Source organism: Tachyglossus aculeatus, chromosome 1, assembly GCF_015852505.1.
Source record: "Tachyglossus aculeatus isolate mTacAcu1 chromosome 1, mTacAcu1.pri, whole genome shotgun sequence".
NCBI classification, from domain to species: Eukaryota; Metazoa; Chordata; class Mammalia; order Monotremata; family Tachyglossidae; genus Tachyglossus; species Tachyglossus aculeatus.
The window spans coordinates 32534319-32554595 of record NC_052066.1 but is presented as its reverse complement, the minus strand read 5'-3'; positions in this window follow the sequence as shown (position 1 = coordinate 32554595).

Genomic DNA, 20277 nt, shown 5'->3' with positions numbered 1-20277 from the left:
TCTTATCCCCTTGGGCTATAATGAAAGCAGCTACGATAAAACAAAATCCTCTTGATGGAAGGAAAAGAAAATCACTTTTCCAAAACCATTGAAGTCTAGGAGTGAATGTGTTATCACATGGTAATTTGCTAAACTGTAGTGAATTATTTTGGATTGAATTTGTTACATAGCTCACGCACGAAATGATCTGTTGCTTGTTCTTGTGACGTTGTTTTGCATTATTCCAATGCAAAGAAAAAAATAAACGCAGTCCGTCTGGGATATAATAGAAATATACAAATAGCTGATGAAGGTTTTCGTAGCAGCCTATAACTGTGTCTCATCATTTCTATGTGATGATTTGGTAACTGGTAAATTGAAATTGCGGTTTTTTCGCTTGCAAAATTATCCGGTAATTTATAATAGATTTGGAAGAAATATCTAGTTTTGGGAGCCGGTTATTAGTGTGCCTAACCTGCCCTCTGGTGGAAATGAAAAACTTTCCCAGCTTTTTAACAGCGATTAGAAAGAGTTGAGGAAACACCCTCCTCTGAAAAAGGCAGATTACCTGGACAGTTTCCTTTCTACCTCAAGTCACGAATTCCTCTACCTTTGTTCTTATTTTACTCGTTTTTCTGAAATGATCTAACTATCCATTTATGGCAGTGGACCAGGGGAGGCTATTTAGAACATGCCAGTTTTAACTAGGTGACATGTATACTGGGTGAAAGGCTTTCCACCTCTAAGTAAGGCTTTTCTTTGGTAATTTGATGAAGGACTAAAAGCGTGGAGAACTGGCAGAAAGGGGAATCAATCAATCAAGCAAGCAATCGTATTTACTGAGCGCTTACTGTGTGCAGAGCACTGTACTAAGCGCTTGGGAAGTAGCCCATGAGGCCTAACTAAGGAGACGAATTCTGGTCAGATGGGGATTCTGGGGAAGTGGTGTGCTTTAGGGGAAAGAACCCTAGTCTGAGAGTCATAGGACTTGGGTTCTAATCCCAGTTTGGCCTCTGAACAATAATAATAATAATAGCAATAATAACTGTGGCTTTTAAATGCTTATTACGTGCCAATCACTGTTCTAAGAACTGGGGTAGATACAAGTTAACCAGGTTCATTCATTCATTCTATCGTATTTATTGAGCACTTACTGTGTGCAGAGCACTGTACTAAGCGCTTGGGAAGGAAATTCAGCAACAAAGAGAGATGCTCCCTTCCCACAATAGGCTCACAGTCTAGAAGGGGAGAGACAGACTGCAAAACGAGTAAACAGGCATCAGTAGCATCATTATAAATGATTAGAATGATAGATATAGTCACATCATTAATAAAAATTAATAGAATTATAATTATAAGTATGTACAGATAGACACAAGGGCTGTAGGGCGGGAAGAGGGGTAGAGCAGAGGGAGGGAGTCGGGCGACAGGGAGGAGGAGTAGAGGAAAAGGGGGCCTCAGTCTGGGGCCTAAGGTGAGAAATGCTGTACCACAATGTGTCTGTTTTTTAATAATAATAATGATGATGGCATTTGTTAAGCACTCACTATGTGCCAAGCACTGTGCCAAGCGCTGGGGTAGACACAAGGTGATCAGGCCATCCCACGCTAGGCCCACAGTCCTCATCCCCATTTCACAGAGGTCACTGAGGCCCAGAGAAGTGACTTAATAACAATGATGGCATTTGTGAAGCACCCACTACGTGAGAAGCACTGCTCCAAGCGCTGGGGGAGACACAGGGTAATCAGGTTATCCCATGGGGGGCCCAGAGTCTTCATACCCATTTTAGAGAAGCAGTGTGTCTCAGTCGAAAGACCCCAGGCCTTGGAGTCAGAGGTCATGGGTTCCAATCCCGACTCTGCCAACTGCCAGCTGTTCTACAGTCCCTGTTCTACATTGGGCTCACTCTCTCAATCCCCATTTTTTACAGATGAGGTGAGGCACAGAGAAGTTAAGTGACTTGCCCATGGTCACACAGCAGACAAGGTGCAGAGCCGGGGTTAAAACGCATGACCTTCTGACTCATTCATTCATTCTTTCATTCAGTCATATTTATTGAGGGCTTACTGTGTGCAGAGCACTGTACTAATCGCTTGGGTAGTACAAGTTGGCAACATATAGAGACGGTCCCTACCCAACAGTGGGCTCACAGTCTAAAAAGGGGGAGACAGAGAACAAAACCGAAACGTACTAACAAAATAAAATAAATGGAATAGATAGATACAAGTAAAATAAATAAATAAATAAATAAATAGAGTAATAGATATGTACAAACATATATACATATATACAGGTGCTGTGGGGAAGGAAAGGAGGTAAGATGGGGGGGATGGAGAGGGGGACAAGGGGGAGAGGAAGGAAGGGGCTCAGTCTGGGAAGGCCTCCTGGAGGAGGTGAGCTCTCAGTAGGGCCTTGAAGGGAGGAAGAGAGCTAGCTTGGCGGATGGGCAGAGGGAGGGCATTCCAGGCCCGGGGGATGAGCTGGGGGTTGATGGCGGGACAGGCGAGAATGAGGTAAGGTGAGGAGATTAGCAGCTCAACAATGGGCTCACAGTCTAGAAGGGGGAGACTCACAATCCCATGCTCTATCCACTACACCATGCTGCTTCCAAGCACTTCACTTGCCTGCTGGGTGATCTTGGACAAGTCACATAACTTCCCTGTGCCTCAGTTTCCTCATTCTTATAATGGGAATTTGCTACCTGTTCCCCCTCCCTATGGCCTGAAAGCTCCTAGTGGGCTAAGGACCGTGTCCCACCTGATTATCTTCTTTCTATCCCAATGCTTTGTTCAGTTCTTGGCATATAGTAAGTGCTTAACAAATACCATATTTAAAAAAAAAAAGGCAACAACAGATGCAGGCCAGATATCCTAGGCGTAAACTGAATCAGCCTCCATCTGGCATTACCGGATCGAACTGTGAGGGCTGGGGTGGAATTGCCCCTGGGGGAGTGGAGTGGGATACCCCCCAGAAGAGGTGGGGCATGGTCGCCCCGTCTAAGACAGTTGGAATGATCTGATCATCTCCACTGGGCACTGAATGTTTCCCACATGAAGCATTGAGGATTTTGAAACCATCGCTTTTCCCCTTTCTATGCTGCAATCAATCTATCAGTCAATTAATCAATGGAATTTACCAAGTACTAACTATATGCAGAGCAATGTACTAAACTAAACGACAGAATTAGCGGACACATTCTCTGCCCATAATGAGCTCACAGACTAGAGGGGAAGACAGTCATTAATATAAATGAATAATACAAAATATAATTTTAAAGATGTACATAAGTGCTGTGGGGTGTGGGGTGGGGTGAATAATAAGTGTCCGAAGGTCACAGATCCAAGTGCGTAGATGATGCAGAAGAAAGAGTGAGCCAGGGAAACGAGGGCTTAACTGGGGAAGGCTTCTTGGAGGAGCTGTGAACCTAATAATTCTTTGAAGGTGGAGAGAGGCTGGTCTCATTTATAAGGAGGGAGAGGGAGTTCCAGGGTCGGGTGATGATGTGGGAAAGGGGCCAGGTGTGAGAGATGACTTGGGGGCATAGTGAGTAAGCTAGCACTACAGGAGCGGAGTGTGCAGGATGGGTTATAGTAAGAAACTGGTGAGGTGAAGTAGGATGGGTGAGCTGATTGATGGGACTCGGACAGAAGGGACTGTGGTGCTGTCTACAGCGATGAAAACGTTGGTGGGAGAACTGGGTTTGGACTGGAAGATGAGGCATTCTCCTTTCAACCTGTTAAGTTTGAAGTTTTGGTGGGATAACCACTGAAAGTAAAAAAAGAAATCTGAGACTGGAGAGAAGAAAATAGGTTGGGGCTCTAGAGGGAGATTTAGGAGTCATGTGCACAAAGATGGTAGTTGAACCCAAGTAAGAGAATGAGTTCTCCAAAGGAGGAGGGTATAAATTAATAGAATGAGGTTTGGGGGAATTTCACAGTATTTGCATTAATTCATGTAAATGTTTCAGAGTAGCACATATATTCACATATATATGTATATATAATCTAGATTTATAAATGCTTAGTCCAGTGCTCTGTACACAGTAAGTGTTCGATAAATATGATTGAATGAATGAAGGAATTTTAGATGAAGCTACCAATGATAGTAATTGCGGTATTTTTTTAATGGTGTTTGTTAAGTGCTATGTGCCAAATACTGTTCTAAGAGCTGGGATAGGTACTAGTTAATTAGGTTGGATACCGTTGTTGTCCTGCATGGGCCTCACAATCTAAGCTCTGCTGCTTCTAAGCAGAGAAGCATTGTGGCTCAGTGGAAAGAGCCTGGGCTTGGGAGTCAGAGGTCATGGATTCTAATCCCAGCTCTTTTACTAGTCAGCTCTGTGACTGTGGGTAAGTCACTTAACTTTACTGTGCCTCAGTTTCCTCATCTGTAAAATGGGGATTAAGAATGTCAGCCCCACTTAGGACAATCTTGATTACCTTGTATCCCCCCTAGTGTTTAGAACAGTGCTTGGCACATAGTAAGTGCTTAACAAATACCAACGTTGTTATTATTATGACAAGCACTGTAGTAAGCACTGTCGTCGATACAGCATAATCTCACAGTCCTATTGAGGAAACTGAGGCACAGATAAGCAAAGCGACGTGCCCAGGTTTACACAGCGGGCAAGTGGTGGAGCCGGGATAAGAACTCAAATGACAAATATTAATATTTACAGTTCTGCTGTCATCATGTGTCTGAGAGGGATAGACACCATACCAATGGCCTAGCAAATAACTTGACCAATTCAAAGCATTCTCTCTGAGTTGGACAGCCAACATGCACTGGCAATATTTCATCCCAAACATTAAACTTTCAGCCAGCGCCTAGAACAGGGCTTGCCACTTAGTAAGTACATAACAAATACTATTATTATTATTATTAAGAGAAGCAGTGTGGCTCAGTGGAAAGAGCCCGGGCATTGGAGTCAGAGGTCATGGGTTCAAATCCCAGCTCCACCACTCTTCAGCTGTGTGACTTTGGGCAAGTCACTTCACTTCTCTGGGCCTCAGTTACCTCATCTGTAAAATGGGGATTAAGATTGTGAGCCCCCACATGGGACAACTTGATCACGTTGTAACCTCCCCAGCGCCTAGAACAGTGCTGTGCACATAGTAAGTGCTTAACAAATACTATTATTATTATTATTATTATTATTATTACCCAGTGGGTTTACATGCTCAGAGCTCAGCTGGGACAGTGTGATGTGGTACACATAAACACAGGCTGCCTGACAATCTTTTATGATCAACACTTAAGCACACTCCAGGGGTGTCCAGAGGAAAGAGTGCAAGAATGTCCTGCAGATGACCCCCAAATTGTGCTGCATTGATACTAATGCAGAATGAACCACGTCCTCCAAGTGGATATTCATTCTTCAGGACAAATGCATTTCAACAGCACCAAAGAAATATGCTATATGGAAAGTTGAAAATAATAATAACAATAATGATGGTATTTGTAAAGCACTTATTCTGTGCCAGGTACTGTACTCAGCATTGGGGTGAATACAAGCAAATCGAGTTGGACACAGTCCCTTTCCCACGTGGGACTCACAGTCTCAATCCCCGTTTTACAGATGAAGTAACTGAGGCACCGAGAAGTGAAGTGACTTACCCAAGGTCACACAGCAGACAAGAGGCAGAGCAGGGATTAGAACCCATGACCTTCTGACTCTCAGGCCCGCGGTCTATCCAGCACGCCATACTAAGCCCTGTCAATCAATCAATCAATTGTATTTATTGAGCGCTAACTGTGTGCAGAACACTGTACTAAGCGCTTGGGAAGTACAAGTTGGCAACATATAGAGACAGTCCCTACCCAACAGTGGGCTCACAGTCTAAAAGGGGGAGACAGAGAACAAAACCAAACATACTAACAAAATAACAAGCGTTATCTGCAGTCGACCTTGGTCCTCAGCCCTTGGCTCCAAGAATACTTCACAAATCACCAAAAATGATGGGAATGAGTTGTCCACCGTGTTCTGTCACCCACTCTAATGGGAAATACCGTCACCTACTATCTCTATATTGTAAGCTCCTTGTGGGCAGGGAATGTGTCACTCTGTTGTATTTTACTCTCCCAAGTGCTTAATACAGTGCTCTCCACAAGGTAGGTGCTCAATGAATACCCTTGATTGATAACGAATTTGTGTATTCCACTGTACTAAGCACAGGGAAAAGGTTCAGTGATATTATTTTAGGGGGCTCGCAATCTAAAAAGTAGGGAGGGGGATTGAGGACAGTAGGAAAGACATAACATGATAAATGTGACAAAAAACACAGTAGATTACAGATTCCCCTCTGCTTCCTGCAGTGCTGTCCCAAAACCAACCATCACAAATCAGTCAGTGTTCCAGCCCAGTGATGATAAGAGGGGCTGGAGGGAAGCTCGTGGACCTTGCTCTCTTCCATCAAGGCCCTACTGAGAGCTCCCCTCCTCCAGGAGGCCTTCCCAGACTGAGCCCCTTCCTTCGTCTTCCCCTCGTCCCCCTCTCCATCCCCCCCCATCTTACCTCCTTCCCTTCCCCACAGCACAGCATATGTATATATGTTTGTACATATTTATTACTCTATTTATTTATTTTTTTTTACTTGTACATATCTATTCTATTTATTTTATTTTGTTAGTATGTTTGGTTCTGTTCTCTGTCTCCCCCTTTTAGACTGTGAGCCCACTGTTGGGTAGGGACTGTCTCTATATGTTGCCAACTTGTACTTCCCATGCGCTTAGTACAGTGCTCTGCACACAGTAAGCGCTCAATAAATACGATTGATGATGATGATGATGATGGTCAACTGATGGGGATTCCTGAGCAACTGGCTGCTCTCTCTCTGCCCCTGCCAGCATCTTGGGGCTGGTGGAGATCAATGGCTTCAAGGAGGTTTGTTTTTACTTTATTTTTAATGGTATTTGTCAAGTACATTGTCAGAAGATGTACTAAGCACTGGGGTCGATACAACATCATCAGGTTAGACTCAGTCCATGTCTCAGATGGGGCTCACAGTCTTAATCCCCATTTTACAGATGAGGCAGCTAAGGCACAGAAGAGTTAAGTGACTTGCCCACAGTCCCCCAGTGGACAAGCTGCAGTGCCGGAATTAGAACTCAGATCTTCTAACCCCCAGGACCGTGCTCTTTCCTCTAGGCCACACTATTTCTCCAAGGAACCAATAGACCTAAGTAAGAGTTGTCATTTTTTATGGTATTTATTTGAGTGCTTATTATGTGTCACACACCGTTCTAAGCAATGGGCTAGATGCAAAGTAGACAGATGGACACAGTGCATGTCAGACTTGGGGCTCAATAACTTCATCCCCATTTTAGAGATGAGGTAACTGAGGCACAGAGAAGCTAAGTGACTTGGCCAAGGTCACACAGGAGACAAGTGGCAGAGTCAGGATTAGAATCCAGGTCCTTCTGATGCCCAGGCCCATGAGAAGCAGCTTGGCTTAGTGGAAGGAGCACAGACTTGGGAGTCAGAGGATGTGGGTTCTAATGCCTGCTCTGCCACTTGTCTGCTGTGTGATATTGGGCAAGCCACTTCACTGCTCCATGCCTCAGTTACCTCATCAGTAAAATGGGTATTAAGATTGTGAGCCCCACGGACAACCTGATTACCTTCTATCTACCCCAGCCCTTACAACAGTGCTTGGCACATAGTAAGCACTTAAACTGAGACGATGCTGCTTCCCCTTTTTTGTTTGGCTTTTTCTTTCTGCGAGTCCCAAGGCATCATTCCCACCCGCTCTGAATCTACCCTGAAATGACCACAGATATCTTCAAAAGTACTTAGCTGAGGCTTCTGAGGAGAAGCAGCGTGGCTCCGTGGAAAGAGCCCGGGCTTTGGAATCAGAGGTCATGGGTTCAAATCCCAGCTGCGCCACTTCATCATCATCATCATCAATCGTATTTATTGAGCGCTTACTATGTGCAGAGCACTGTACTAAGCGCTTGGGAAGTACAAATTGGCAACATATAGAGACAGTCCCTACCCAATAGTGGGCTCACAGTCTAAAAGGGGGAGACTTGTCAACTTGTCAACTGTGTGACTTTGGGCAAGTCACTTCACTTCCCTGGGCCTCAGTTCCCTCATCTGCAAAATGGGGATGAAGACTGTGAGCCCCGTGTGGGACAACCTGATCACCTTGTAACCTCCCCGGCGCTTAGAACAGTGCTTTGCACATAGTAAGCGCTTAATAAATGCCATCATCATTATTATTATTCTATGATTCCTCATGGATTGGTAATTTATCAAAATTCATGAGTGACCACTAGGTGGCCTCAATCAACCATTTGTATGTGAGTCATCCAAGTCATTCCTGCTCTTGCTATTCCACCCAATCATGGTCAAATCATTCCAAAAGCAGGAATTCACTATTCCCTATTCTCTAAAATGGGAAGAAAGACAGTGAGCCCCAAGTAAGACATGCACTGTATCAAATCTGACTACATTGTATCTAGCTTACAGCTCACTCTTAGCTTCAAAGCTCTCCATCGCCTCGTCCCCTCCTACCTCATCTCCCTTCTTTCCTTCTCCAGTGCATTCCACACCCTCCACTCCTCTTTCTTTCTTTTCTTTAATCGTATTTATTGAGCGCTTACTGTGTGCAGAGCACTGTACTAAGCACTTGGGAAGTACAAGTTGGCAACATATAGAGATCATCATCATCATCATCAATCGTGTTTATTGAGCACTTACTGTGTGCAGAGCACTGTACTAAGCACTTGGGAAGTACAAGTTGGCAACATATAGAGATCATCATCATCATCAATCGTATTTATTGAGCGCTTACTGTGTGCAAAGCACTGTACTAAGCGCTTGGGAAGTACAAGTTGGCAACATATAGAGGCAGTCCCTACCCAGCAGTGGGCTCACAGTCTAAAAGGGGGAGACAGAGAACAAAACCAAACATAGTAACAAAATAAAATAAATAGAATAGATATGTACAAGTAAAATAAATAAAAAAAAATAGAGATGTTCCCTACCCAGCAACGGGCTCACAGTCTAGAAGGGGGAAGATTCTTTTCCCTCAGCTTCAGAACTAGGACATGGGAAGCAGTGTGGTCTAGTGGAAAGGGCTCAGGCTTGGGACTCAGAGGATCTGGATTCTAATCCCAGCTCAGCCAATTGCTTGCTCTGTGACCTTGAGCAAGTCACTTACCTTCTCTGGGCCTCAGTTTCCTCAACTATAAAATGATGATGAAATCCTACTCCTTCCTATTTGGACTGTGAGGCCTAGGTGGGACAAGGACTGTCCTACATCAGTAACCTGTAGAGCAAAAGATCCACAAGGGAACCATTTCTTCCTGCAAGCTGAATATGGACCAAATTTTATGGTTTGGGGTTGGTTTTCTTTTTTGGTTTGCTGTTTAGGTTCATTTGTTTTTTGTTTGTTTGTTTGTATTTGTTAGACACTTACTATTTGCCAGGCAGTCTACTAAGAGCTGCCACCACTAACCTCCTCACTGGGCCACATTCTCGACTGTCCAGCCGTAGACCCCCGGCCCACATCCTACCTCTGTCCTGGAATACCCTCCCTCCTCAAATCTGCTAAACTAGCACACTTCCCCCCTTCAAAACCCTACTGAAAGTTCATCTCTTCCAGGAGGCCTTCCCAGACTTAGCCCCCCTTTTCCTCTGCTCCCCTTCCCCCCCATTGCCTTGACTCCCTGCTTCTGCTCTACCCCCTCCCCACCCCACAGCATTCACGTATATAAGTACATATTTATTATTCTATTTATTTCATTAATGATGTGTATATATCTCTAACCCTATTCACATTGATACTATTAATAATAATAACAATGGCATTTGTTAAGCGCTTACTATGTGCAAAACATAGTTCTAAGCTCTGGGGCAGATACAAGGTGATCAAGTTGCCCAAGTGGGGCTCACAATCTTAATCCCCATTTTACAGATGAGGTAACTGAGGCACAGAGAAGTTAAATGACTTGCCCAAAGTCGCACAGCTGACAAGCAGCAGGGCAGGAATTTGAACCTATGACCTCTGATTCCCAAGCCTGCACTCTTGCCACTAAGCCATGCTGCTTTTGATACTTGTTTACTCGTTTTAATGTCTGTCTCCCCACTTTTAGACTGTGAGCCTGTTGTTGGGCACAGATTGTCCCTGTTGCTGAATTGTACTTTCCAAGTGCTTAGTACAGTGCTCTGCAAACAGTAAGCCCTCAGTAAATACAATTGAATGAATGTATGATTGAATAATAATAATGATGATGGCATTTGTTAAGTGCTTACTATGTGCCAAGCACTGTTCTAAGCTCTGCGGTAGATACGAGGAAATCAGGGTGTCCCACGTAGGTCTCACAGACTTCATCCCCATTTTACAGTTTAAATGAACTTGCCCAGCTGATATTGCTTCAGGGTGTGGATTGGAAAACTACAGAGATGTAAGTCTACACTGTAAAAGCTCCTTGAGGGCTGGGAACATATCTATCAATCAATCAATCAATCAATCATATTTATTGAGTTCTTACTGTGTGCAGAGCACTGTACTAAGTGCTTGGGAAGTACAAGTTCGCAACATGTAGAGATGGTCCCTACCCAACAGTGGGCTCACAGTCTAGAAGGGGGAGACAGAGAACAAAGCAAAACATATTAACAAAATAAAATACATAGAATAGATATGTACAAGTAAAATAAATAAATAAATAGAGTAACAAATACGTACAAACATATATACAAATATACAGGTGCTGTGGGGAAGGGAAGGAGGTAAGGCGGGCGGGATGGAGACGGGGAGGAGGGGGAGAGGAAGGAGGGGGCTTAGTCTGGGAAGACCTCCTGCAGGAGATGAGCTCTCAGTAGGGACTTGAAGGGAGGAAGAGAGCTAGCTTGGCAGATGTGGGGAGGGAGGGCATTCCAGGCCAGGGGGATGACATAGGCTGGGGGTCGACGGCGGGACAGGCGAGAATGAGGCACGGTGAGGAGATTAGCGGCAGAGGAGCGGAGGGTGCGGGCTGGGCTGGAGAAGGAGAGAAGGGAGGTGAGGTAGGAGGGGGCGAGGTGATGGACAGCCTTGAAGCCCAGGGTGAGGAGTTTCTGCCTGATGCGCAGATTGATTGGTAGCCACTGGAGATTTTTGAGGAGGGGAGTAACGTGCCCAGAGCGTTTCTGGACAAAGACAATCCGGGCAGCAGCGTGAAATATGGATTGAAGTGGGGAGAGACAAGAGGATGGGAGATCGGAGAGAAGGCTGATACAGTAGTCCAGATGGGATAGGATGAGAGCTTGAACGAGCAGGGTAGCGGTTTGGATGGAGAGGAAAGGGTGGATCTTGGCAATGCTGCGGAGCTGAGACCAGCAGTATTTGGTGACGGCTTGGATGTGAGGGGTGAACGAGAGAGCGGAGTCGAGGATGACACCAAGGTTGCGGGCTTGTGAGACGGGAAGGATGGTAGTGCCGTCAACAGTGATGGGAAAGTCAGGGAGAGGGCAGGGTTTGGGAGGGAAGACAAGGAGTTCAGTCTTGGACATGCTGAGTTTTAGGTGGTGGGCAGACATCCAGATGGAGATGTCCTGAAGGCAGGAGGAGATGCGAGCCTGGAGCGAGGGGGAGAGAGCAGGGGCACAGATGTAGATTTGGGTGTCATCAGCGTAGAGATGATATTTGATATCTATCAACTCTGTTGTATCACACCATTTCTTCTGCACCAACCTACTCATTTATCTTGCCACTTACCCCTTGCCCACATCCTCCTTCTGGTCTGGAACTCTCTCCCCATTCACATACGACAACGTACCACTCTCCCCAACATCAAAGCTTTATTAAAATCACATCTCCTCAAAGAGTCCTGCCTCAACAAAGTCCTCATTTCCCATATGCCCTCTTGCTTTTGCATTGCCTAGGCATTAGGAGCTATATCCTTTAAACACTTGATATATGAATGTAGTGTTTTCACGGTGTTTAAAACACAGTATGTGATAGAATGAGGATAAGACTCAGTCTTGGCCCGAATTATACTTATATCAACTGTTTCAATCTCACACGGAAAACTTTATATCCTTCTAATAAGGCCTCTTTGTGGTAGAAATAACTGGTTGATTACTGATTCTAATAAAACAACCAAAAGGCCCAGTTCAACCTCAACAGAATTTTTTAAGCACTTACTCTGTCTCCAATCAGTCAGTCAATGGTATTTATTGAGTACTTGCTGTGTAGAGAGCCTTGTACTGAACACTTGGGAGAGTACAATAAAAGTAGAGCTGGTAGACACAGTCCCTGCCCACAAAGATCTTACAGTCAAATAACCACAGCTAAACTAAGTAGTAAAGGAAAATTCAGACAATAAGGTGTGGTCTCTGCTCTCGATAAATCTATAATATGCGCCACAAATAGATGTGGTGAATTCTGATAGCAGCATAACAGTGTGGCCTAATGGATAGAGCCCGGACCTATGCATCAGAAGGACCTGAGTTCTAGTCCTGGCTCCACCACTTGTCTGTTGTTTAACCTTGGGCAAGTCACTTTACTTCTCTGTGCCTCAGTTACCTGTAAAATGGGGATTATGAGTGTGAGCCCCATGAGAGATGTGAACTGTGTTTAACTTGAATACCTTATATCTTCCCCAGCACTTAGAACAGTGTCTCGGTACATAGTAACAAATACCATTAAAAAAATGCACTTTGAGGATTTGATGTTCACTTCAACCTCGGCCCCACAACGATTATGTACATTCTGTAATTCATTTACTTATATTGATGTCTGTCTCTCCAACTAGATGGTAAGCTCATCATGCCCAGGGAATGTCTCTAACAACTGTGTTGTATTGTACTCTCCCAACCACGTAGTACGGTGCTTTGCCCACAGTAAGAGCTCAATAAATACCATTGATTGATTTCCCACCCATTTTTCCAAGTTCCCTTAAGTGGTTAACAAAAATAGGACCCAAGCAGCAACACCTACCATCTGTTGCTTCTCCAGTGTTTAATAATTACTGTTTCATTATTAAGATTGCTATTATTATTATATATGCTGAGATCACCCAGCATGGCAGGAGATGTAGATCATCATCATCAATCGTATTTATTGAGCGCTTACTGGCACACAGGCACTCCCTTAGTGTGTAGAAAGTATGCTATGGACAGGGAATGTGCCTGTTTATTGTTGTATTGTACTCTCCTAAGTGCTTGGTACAATGCTCTGCACACAGTAAGTGCTCAATAAATATTATTGACTGACTGGCAAAATGAACATCTCCTACCTTCAGGACATCTCTACTTGGATGTCCTCCCACCACCTAAAACTCAACATGTCCAAGACAGAGCACCTTATCTTCCCTCCCAAACCCTGTTCACACCCCGACTTGCCCATCGCTGTGGATGGCACAACCATCCTTCCCATTTCAAAAGCCCGCAACCTTGGTATCATTCTTGAGTCCGTTCTTTCATTCACCCCACATATCTAATCTGTCACCGAGTCCTGCCGGTCTCACCTTCACAACATCGTTAAGATCCACCCTTTCCCCTCCATCCAAACCGCTACCGTGTTAGTACAATGATTCATCCTATCACGACTGGATTACTGCATCAGCCTCCTTTCGGCCCCCCCACCTCCTGTCTCTCTCCACTTCAGTCCATACTTCACTCCGCTGCCCGGACTATCTTTCTACAGAAACATTCTGGGCATTCCACCCCGCTCCTCAAAAATTTCCCAGTGGTTGTCTATCAGCCTCTGTATCAAACAAAAATTCCTCACTATCGGCTTCAAAGCTCTCCATCCCCTTGACCCGTCTCACGTCACCTCACCTCCCTTCTCTCCTTTCCCATCCCAGCCCACACATTCCACTCCTCTGGTGCTTTCTCACCGTGTCTCATTCTTGCCTGTCCCGCCATCGACTACTACACCAAGCTTTTTTTTTGTTTTCAGTATTCATTTTGAATAAAACATTTTTGGTGAATTAGGGAACAGTCTTCCCACATCACACATCTGCCTGACTACAACACAATGCCAAGGCAGAAGAAATTATTTTGTGTTTTTTTTGGCTGCACTCTACATCACAAGTTTTTCTGTAACGCAAGCACTTCAGGAGTGGAACCCTATGTTAGAAATGAACTAATTGACTGAAAGTGGATGCTTCAATGTACTACATTTGCCGCATGTTTAGATGTCTAATCATTCAGTGCATAATTTTTCTGTCCTTATTTCATGTCTCTGGAGCATGTTGATGAACAATGAGTAGCAAAAAAAATATTAGGGAAGATGAAAAATCACATCAATATGTATATAACAAGAAAAATTAAGTATGTTTGTAATGAAACGCTCTTATAGAAGCCTACTTTTGGTGGTGTGAAGCTGGCCAAAGTCAATCAATCAATCAACCAATAATCCAGTTTATCCCTTTCCCCTTCTCTCTTTCTGACTCTGCATTAGTTTGTTTTTTTTTTTTTTTCCGGAGTGCATTAAGCATAGAAGAACAGTGGGAAATAACATTGCCCAGTGGAAAGAGTATAGGCCTGGGAGATATAGGACCTGGGTTCTAATCCAAGTCTGCCACATGTCTACTGTGTGACCTTGGGCAAGTCTATTAAGTTCCCTGCAACTCAATTACCTCATATGTAAAATATGGACTAAGAGTGTGCGCCCCATATGAGACATGGACTTCCTCTAACCTGATTAGCTTGTATCTATCCCAGTTCTTAGTACAGTGCCTGGCACAAAGTAAGCCCTTAACAAACGCAATAAAAAAAAACAGTGCTTATGTTAATGAAGAGCTATAATCACAATGTAGATAATCAGTGAAAAGAAAACTCCTTCTTTTTTTGTAACTCACCAAGCAGCTGTTCTGATTCCCCAATTCCAGTCCCTGGAATCGACATTGCTGAGGAAACTAAAGCCCTCTGTTCTACTGGTATCTGAGCCAGGCCCAGACCTGGATGTCAACATTTCCAGGACGTTTCTTTTGTAGAAAAAAGAAACCCTGCATGGAAGAATTTTGCCAACAATTACTCATCAAAGGCAGTTGTTACTTTCAGAATAAGACAGACTGGGAATACAGAGTTATATAAACAACAAGGAACAATACAAGTCAAAGCTAAATATAACGAGCCAAAATCTTCCCTTGCAGCTCTAAGTGGCTCAGCTCCATAGGTGGAAGAGAGTTAGAGGGAGAGAGAGAGAGCACAATCACCCTTTACCCACTCCCATGTCCTGGCAGCAGCAGTGGCTGTCAACAAAGCATTTTCCAAATGTTAAATGCTAAGATGCACATGGAAGTTTCCTTAAGGGACATTTCAGGGGAATGTGTTCTCATCTTCTTCTCAACGCTCTCACCCTTAGTCTATTCCAGACCTTTGCCTAGACCAGTTATCCTTCAGCCTAGTAATTTGGAGACAATGGGAACCCCAGGATTTGCCCAATCAGTCACTTTCCTGCTGAGGAACTTAAAGGCCTTGCCTTGGTTTTTCCCGTCCCTGTAGACCTCGGTTGACACCCAGTTCCCACAACGTTCATGTCCCCGGAACCTTCCCTTCCTGTTTCCTTAGCCCCCAAGTTTCCCTTCTATTTCGTATGTAGTCTTTTTAACCGACACATTTTTTTAAACAGCTCTGGGTTCCACCGAGGACCTCGCTATCCATGCCGCCCCATGTGGGCTCCTCTTCTCGTGCTCCCTGCCTTTCGTGGCTGCAATTTCTTTATTCATTCATTCATTTGATCGTATTTATTGAGCGTTTACTGTGTGCAGGGCACTGTACTAAGCACTTGGGAAGTACAAGTTGGCAACATATAGAGACGGTCCCTACCCAACAACGGGCTCACAGTCTAGAAGGGGGAGACAGACAACAAAACAAAGCATGTAGACAGGTGTCAAAATAGTCAGAACAAATAGAATTAAAGCTATATGCACATCATTAACAAAATAAATAGAATGGTAAAAATGTACAAGTAAAATAGAGTAATAAATCTGTACAAATATATATACAAGTGTGGTGGGGAGGGGAAGGAGATAGGGTGGAGGGAATGCGGAGGAGGAGAGGAAAAAGGGGGATCAATCTGGGAAGGCTTCCTGGAGGTGGTGAGCTCTCAGTAGGGCTTTGAAGGGAGGATTTGTGGAGGGAGGACATTCCAGGCCAGGGGAAGGATGTGGGCCAGGGGTCAACGGCAGGACAGGCGAGAGCAAGGCCCAGTGAGGAAGTTAGCAGCAGAGGAGTGGAGGGTGCAGGGTGGGCTGTAGAAGGAGAGAAGGGAGGTGAGGTAGGAAGGGGCGAGGTGATGGACAGCCTTGAAACCAAGAGTGAGGAGTTTTTGCTTGATTCGTAGGTTGACAGGAAGCCACTGGAGATTTTTGAGGAGGGGAGTAACATGCCCAGAGCGTTTCTGCACAAAGATAATCTGGACAGCAGAGTGAAGTTTGGACTGAAGTGGGGAAAGACAGGGGGATGGGAAATCAGAGAGGAGGCTGATGCAGTAGTCCAGTTGGGATAGGATGAGAGATTGAACCAGCACCCTCCTAGATTTTAGTAAGCTCATTAAGGGCTGGGAACATGTCCACCAACTCTGTTATAGTGTACTCTCCCAAGCGCTCAATAAATACAATTTTCAGTTTGTTAAGCACTTACTGTGTGCCAAGCAATATTTAAGTTCTGGGCTAGTTACAAGGTAATCTGGTTGGACACAGTCCCTCTTCCACATGGGACTCACCCTCTTAATCCACATTTGACTGATGAGGGAATTGAGTCACAGAGAAGTTAAGTGACTTGCTCAAGATCACAACATGATTGACTAATTGCAAGGTGGTCAGACTGAGCCTGGACTAGGTTGGAATGAGGACAGAGTGGGTGGTAGTGGGCATGAGAAGAAGTCCTTTTGGCTACCCACTCCACCCCCTCTGACTCAGCTATTCCTCACTGTCCCTTTAATAATAATAATAATAATAATAATAATAATAATAACAATGGCATTTGTTAAGCATTTACTATGTGCAAAGCACTGTTCTAAGCACTGGGGAGGATACAAGGTGATCAGGGTGTGCCATGTGGGGCTCACAGTCTTAATCCCCATTTTACAGATGAGGTAACTGAGGCACAGAGAAGTTAAGTGACTTGCCCAAAGCCACACAGCTGACAATTGGCGGAGCTGGGATTTAAACCCATGACCTTTGACTCTCAAGGCCGTGCTCCTTCCATTGAGCCATGCTGCTTGCCTCTTTCTTGTTTTCTTCTCCTGCTCCCTTCCCTGATCTCTCTTCCTCCATCCCACCCTGGCCTCATCCTAGCGATTGGCTTTTCAGCCCCAGAAGGCAGCCGCACAAGTGTCCAGGATGGGAATAACGGCTGTGGGAGCTGGAGGTAGCCAGCAGCATCGGAGCACTAGAAAAAATAAATCAGTTAGAAGAATAGAAATAGAATAGTGGGAGAAGGGGGACCAGAAAGCAAAGAGGCAACTTCATGGCGGGGGGCGGGGAAAGCCAGGATAGCCAAGGGCCATCTAGGAAGGCTGGGCTAGTACTGGGGGGGGGCAAGGATGGGACAGGGTTACGCTCCTGGATAATTTACAGAAACAGAAACCTGAGTGGCCATCATTTTGTGAGGAAATGATTTCCACCAGGGTGACATGAAAAACTATATAAATCTTTGAAAGGCTGCTCCTGGCAGTTTGTAACAGCAAGCTCTCTAATGCCGAATCCTGAGAGTTGGACTCAAAAAACCTTGTACCTGGTCCACAAAGACCAGCTAATTTAGGTGTTTTGATAGGAGAGGGAGCCTTTTCTATATACTTTATATCAGGACTGGGAGTCAATAATAATAATAATAACATTTATTAAGAGCTTACTATGTGCAAAGCACTGTTCTAAATGCTGGGGAGGTTACAAGGTGATCAGATTCTCCCACGGGGGGGCTCACAGTCTTCATCCCCATTCTACAGATGAGGTAACTGAGACACAGAAAAGTGAAGTGACTTGCCCAAAGTCAAACAGCTGACAGTTGGCAGAGCTGGAATTTGAACCCATGACCTCTGACTCCAAAGCCCCTGCTCTTTCCACTGAGCCACGCTGCTCAGAAGCAAGTCTAGAGAACCCAGAACCTCAAGTCTCTGGAACCCAGGCAAGAGACTTAGGTTCTATTCCCAGCTCCATGAACACTTGCTGTGTGATTCGGGGCAAGTCTCGTTCAGCTCTCTGTACCTCAGTTTTCTCCTCTGGAAAATGGGGATCCAAAACCCGTTCTCCCTCCCTCCGGGAACCTCATAGGGGTAGAGCATATTTTCCTGTATTTACTCAGTACTTAGTACTTAGTTTGGCACATAGTAAAACAGCATAGATTAATGAAGGGGCTTTCCAGAACCTCAGCTCCCCTCTAAATCACACCCCCGCTTGAATTTACCAACATGACCGCTGTTTGAACTATTATGAAGACGGCACCTTTTGCAATGGATGACACAAAGTTAATACTGGCTTAAAAAGGACCCTGCCTTTTGAGTTGCAGGAAATTGGCAGCCTGCAAAAGGGTGGTTGAAGACCTGGAATTCTGGGATCCTTTAAGTATCTCCCATCTCCTCTTCAGCTCTTCCTTCTCAATAAACCCACTAGAACAGAAAGGAGAGGTGGGAGGAGAGATTAGTGATTAACATGAGTGGGGGGTAATTATTGATGTTAATCTCCTTATTCACCCCCTGGATTTTTTTTAACTGTAATTTTTATTCCTATTGTCAAGCACTCATCCTAAGGCTTCTCAGGATGTATGAAGAATTGTGTGGAAAAAGCTAAATACATTCTTATGTAAATAGCAGGTTTTACTAAATCAGATGTTTATATGCTCTTTTACTCTTCCTACCTGCCATTTATTTTAGTGACATTCCTCCTTACTAGACTGTAAACTTTTGGAGAGGAGGATCCTAGCTTCTAACTCTATTATACTCTCCCGAGTTTTTCGTACACTGCTCTGCACATAGTAGGTGCTCAATACATGCTATTGACTGATTGGTGTCGAATTAAGCCATTTCTCTCAGATGATTTACTCTAAAACCACTGTTGGAATTGCACAGGTATACCTCAAACCAGATTTTACCCCAGGTCATTTCACTGTCAGTGAACTCAAACTTTCTATTTTTTCCAGCTAGGCAACATATTACCTCTACCAACCAAAACGGCCAACTCTGCACTACTATTGTTCAAGTTTGCCATAGTCTTTGATTTTTGTGTCTCCCCCTTTATTTTTTTTTTTCAAAACAAAACCTACATGAATATATTAATCAAGAACATTATTGTGAGCTAGGTGAGGTTTTATTTTTAGGCTCATTTGAAATCTGAGAGAAGTGCTTAATAAACACCACTGATAATGATTCATTCATTCAGTCATATTTATTGAGTGCTTACTGTGTGCAGAGCACTGTACTAAGCGCTTTGGAAGTACAGGTTGGCAACATATAGAGACAGTCCCTACCCAACAACAGGCTCACAGTATAGAAGGAGGAGACAGGCAACAAAACAAAACATGTGGACAGGTGTCAAGTCATCAGAATAAATAAAAGTAAAGCTAGATGTACATCATTAACAAAATAAATAGAATAGTAAATATGTACAAGTAAATGATGTACAAATAATGATGATTATTCTAGCCAGAAAACAGGCTTGCCACTGTCAGAAGGACCTGGTTCCTAGTCCTAGCTCCACCACGTGTCTGCAGTGGGGCTCTGGGAAAGTCACTTTACTTCTCGGTGCCTCAGTTACCTCATCTGTCAAATGGGGATTAAGACTGTGAGCCCAATGTGGGACAGGGACAGTGTCCAACCCAATTACCTTGCAGCTACCCCAGCGCTTAGTACAGAGTGTGACACATAATAAGCACTTAACAAATACCACAATTATCATTATTATTATTACTATTATTAATACACAATACAGTCCAGAAAGGAAGTGTCATCACTGATGTTTAACAGGAGTGTTTAACTGTGTTATTTGTTAGGCACTTACTATATGCCAGGCACTGCTCTAAGTATTGGAGTAAGATACGAATTGCACTTTCCAAGAGCTTAGTACAGTGCTCTGCAAACAGTAAGTGCTCAATAAATACGATTGAATGAATGAATGAATACAAGACAATCAGGTTGGACACAATCCATGTCCCACATGGGGCTCACAGTTTTCATTCCCATTTTACAGATGAGGTAACTGAGGAACAGAGAAGTGAAGTAACTTTCATTCATCATTCATTCAATCATATTTATTGAGCGCTTACTGTGTGCAAAGCACTGTGCTAAGGACTTGGGAAGTACAAGTCAGCAACATATAAAGACGGTCCCTACCCAGCAATGGGTTCACAGTCTAGAAGTGGGAGAC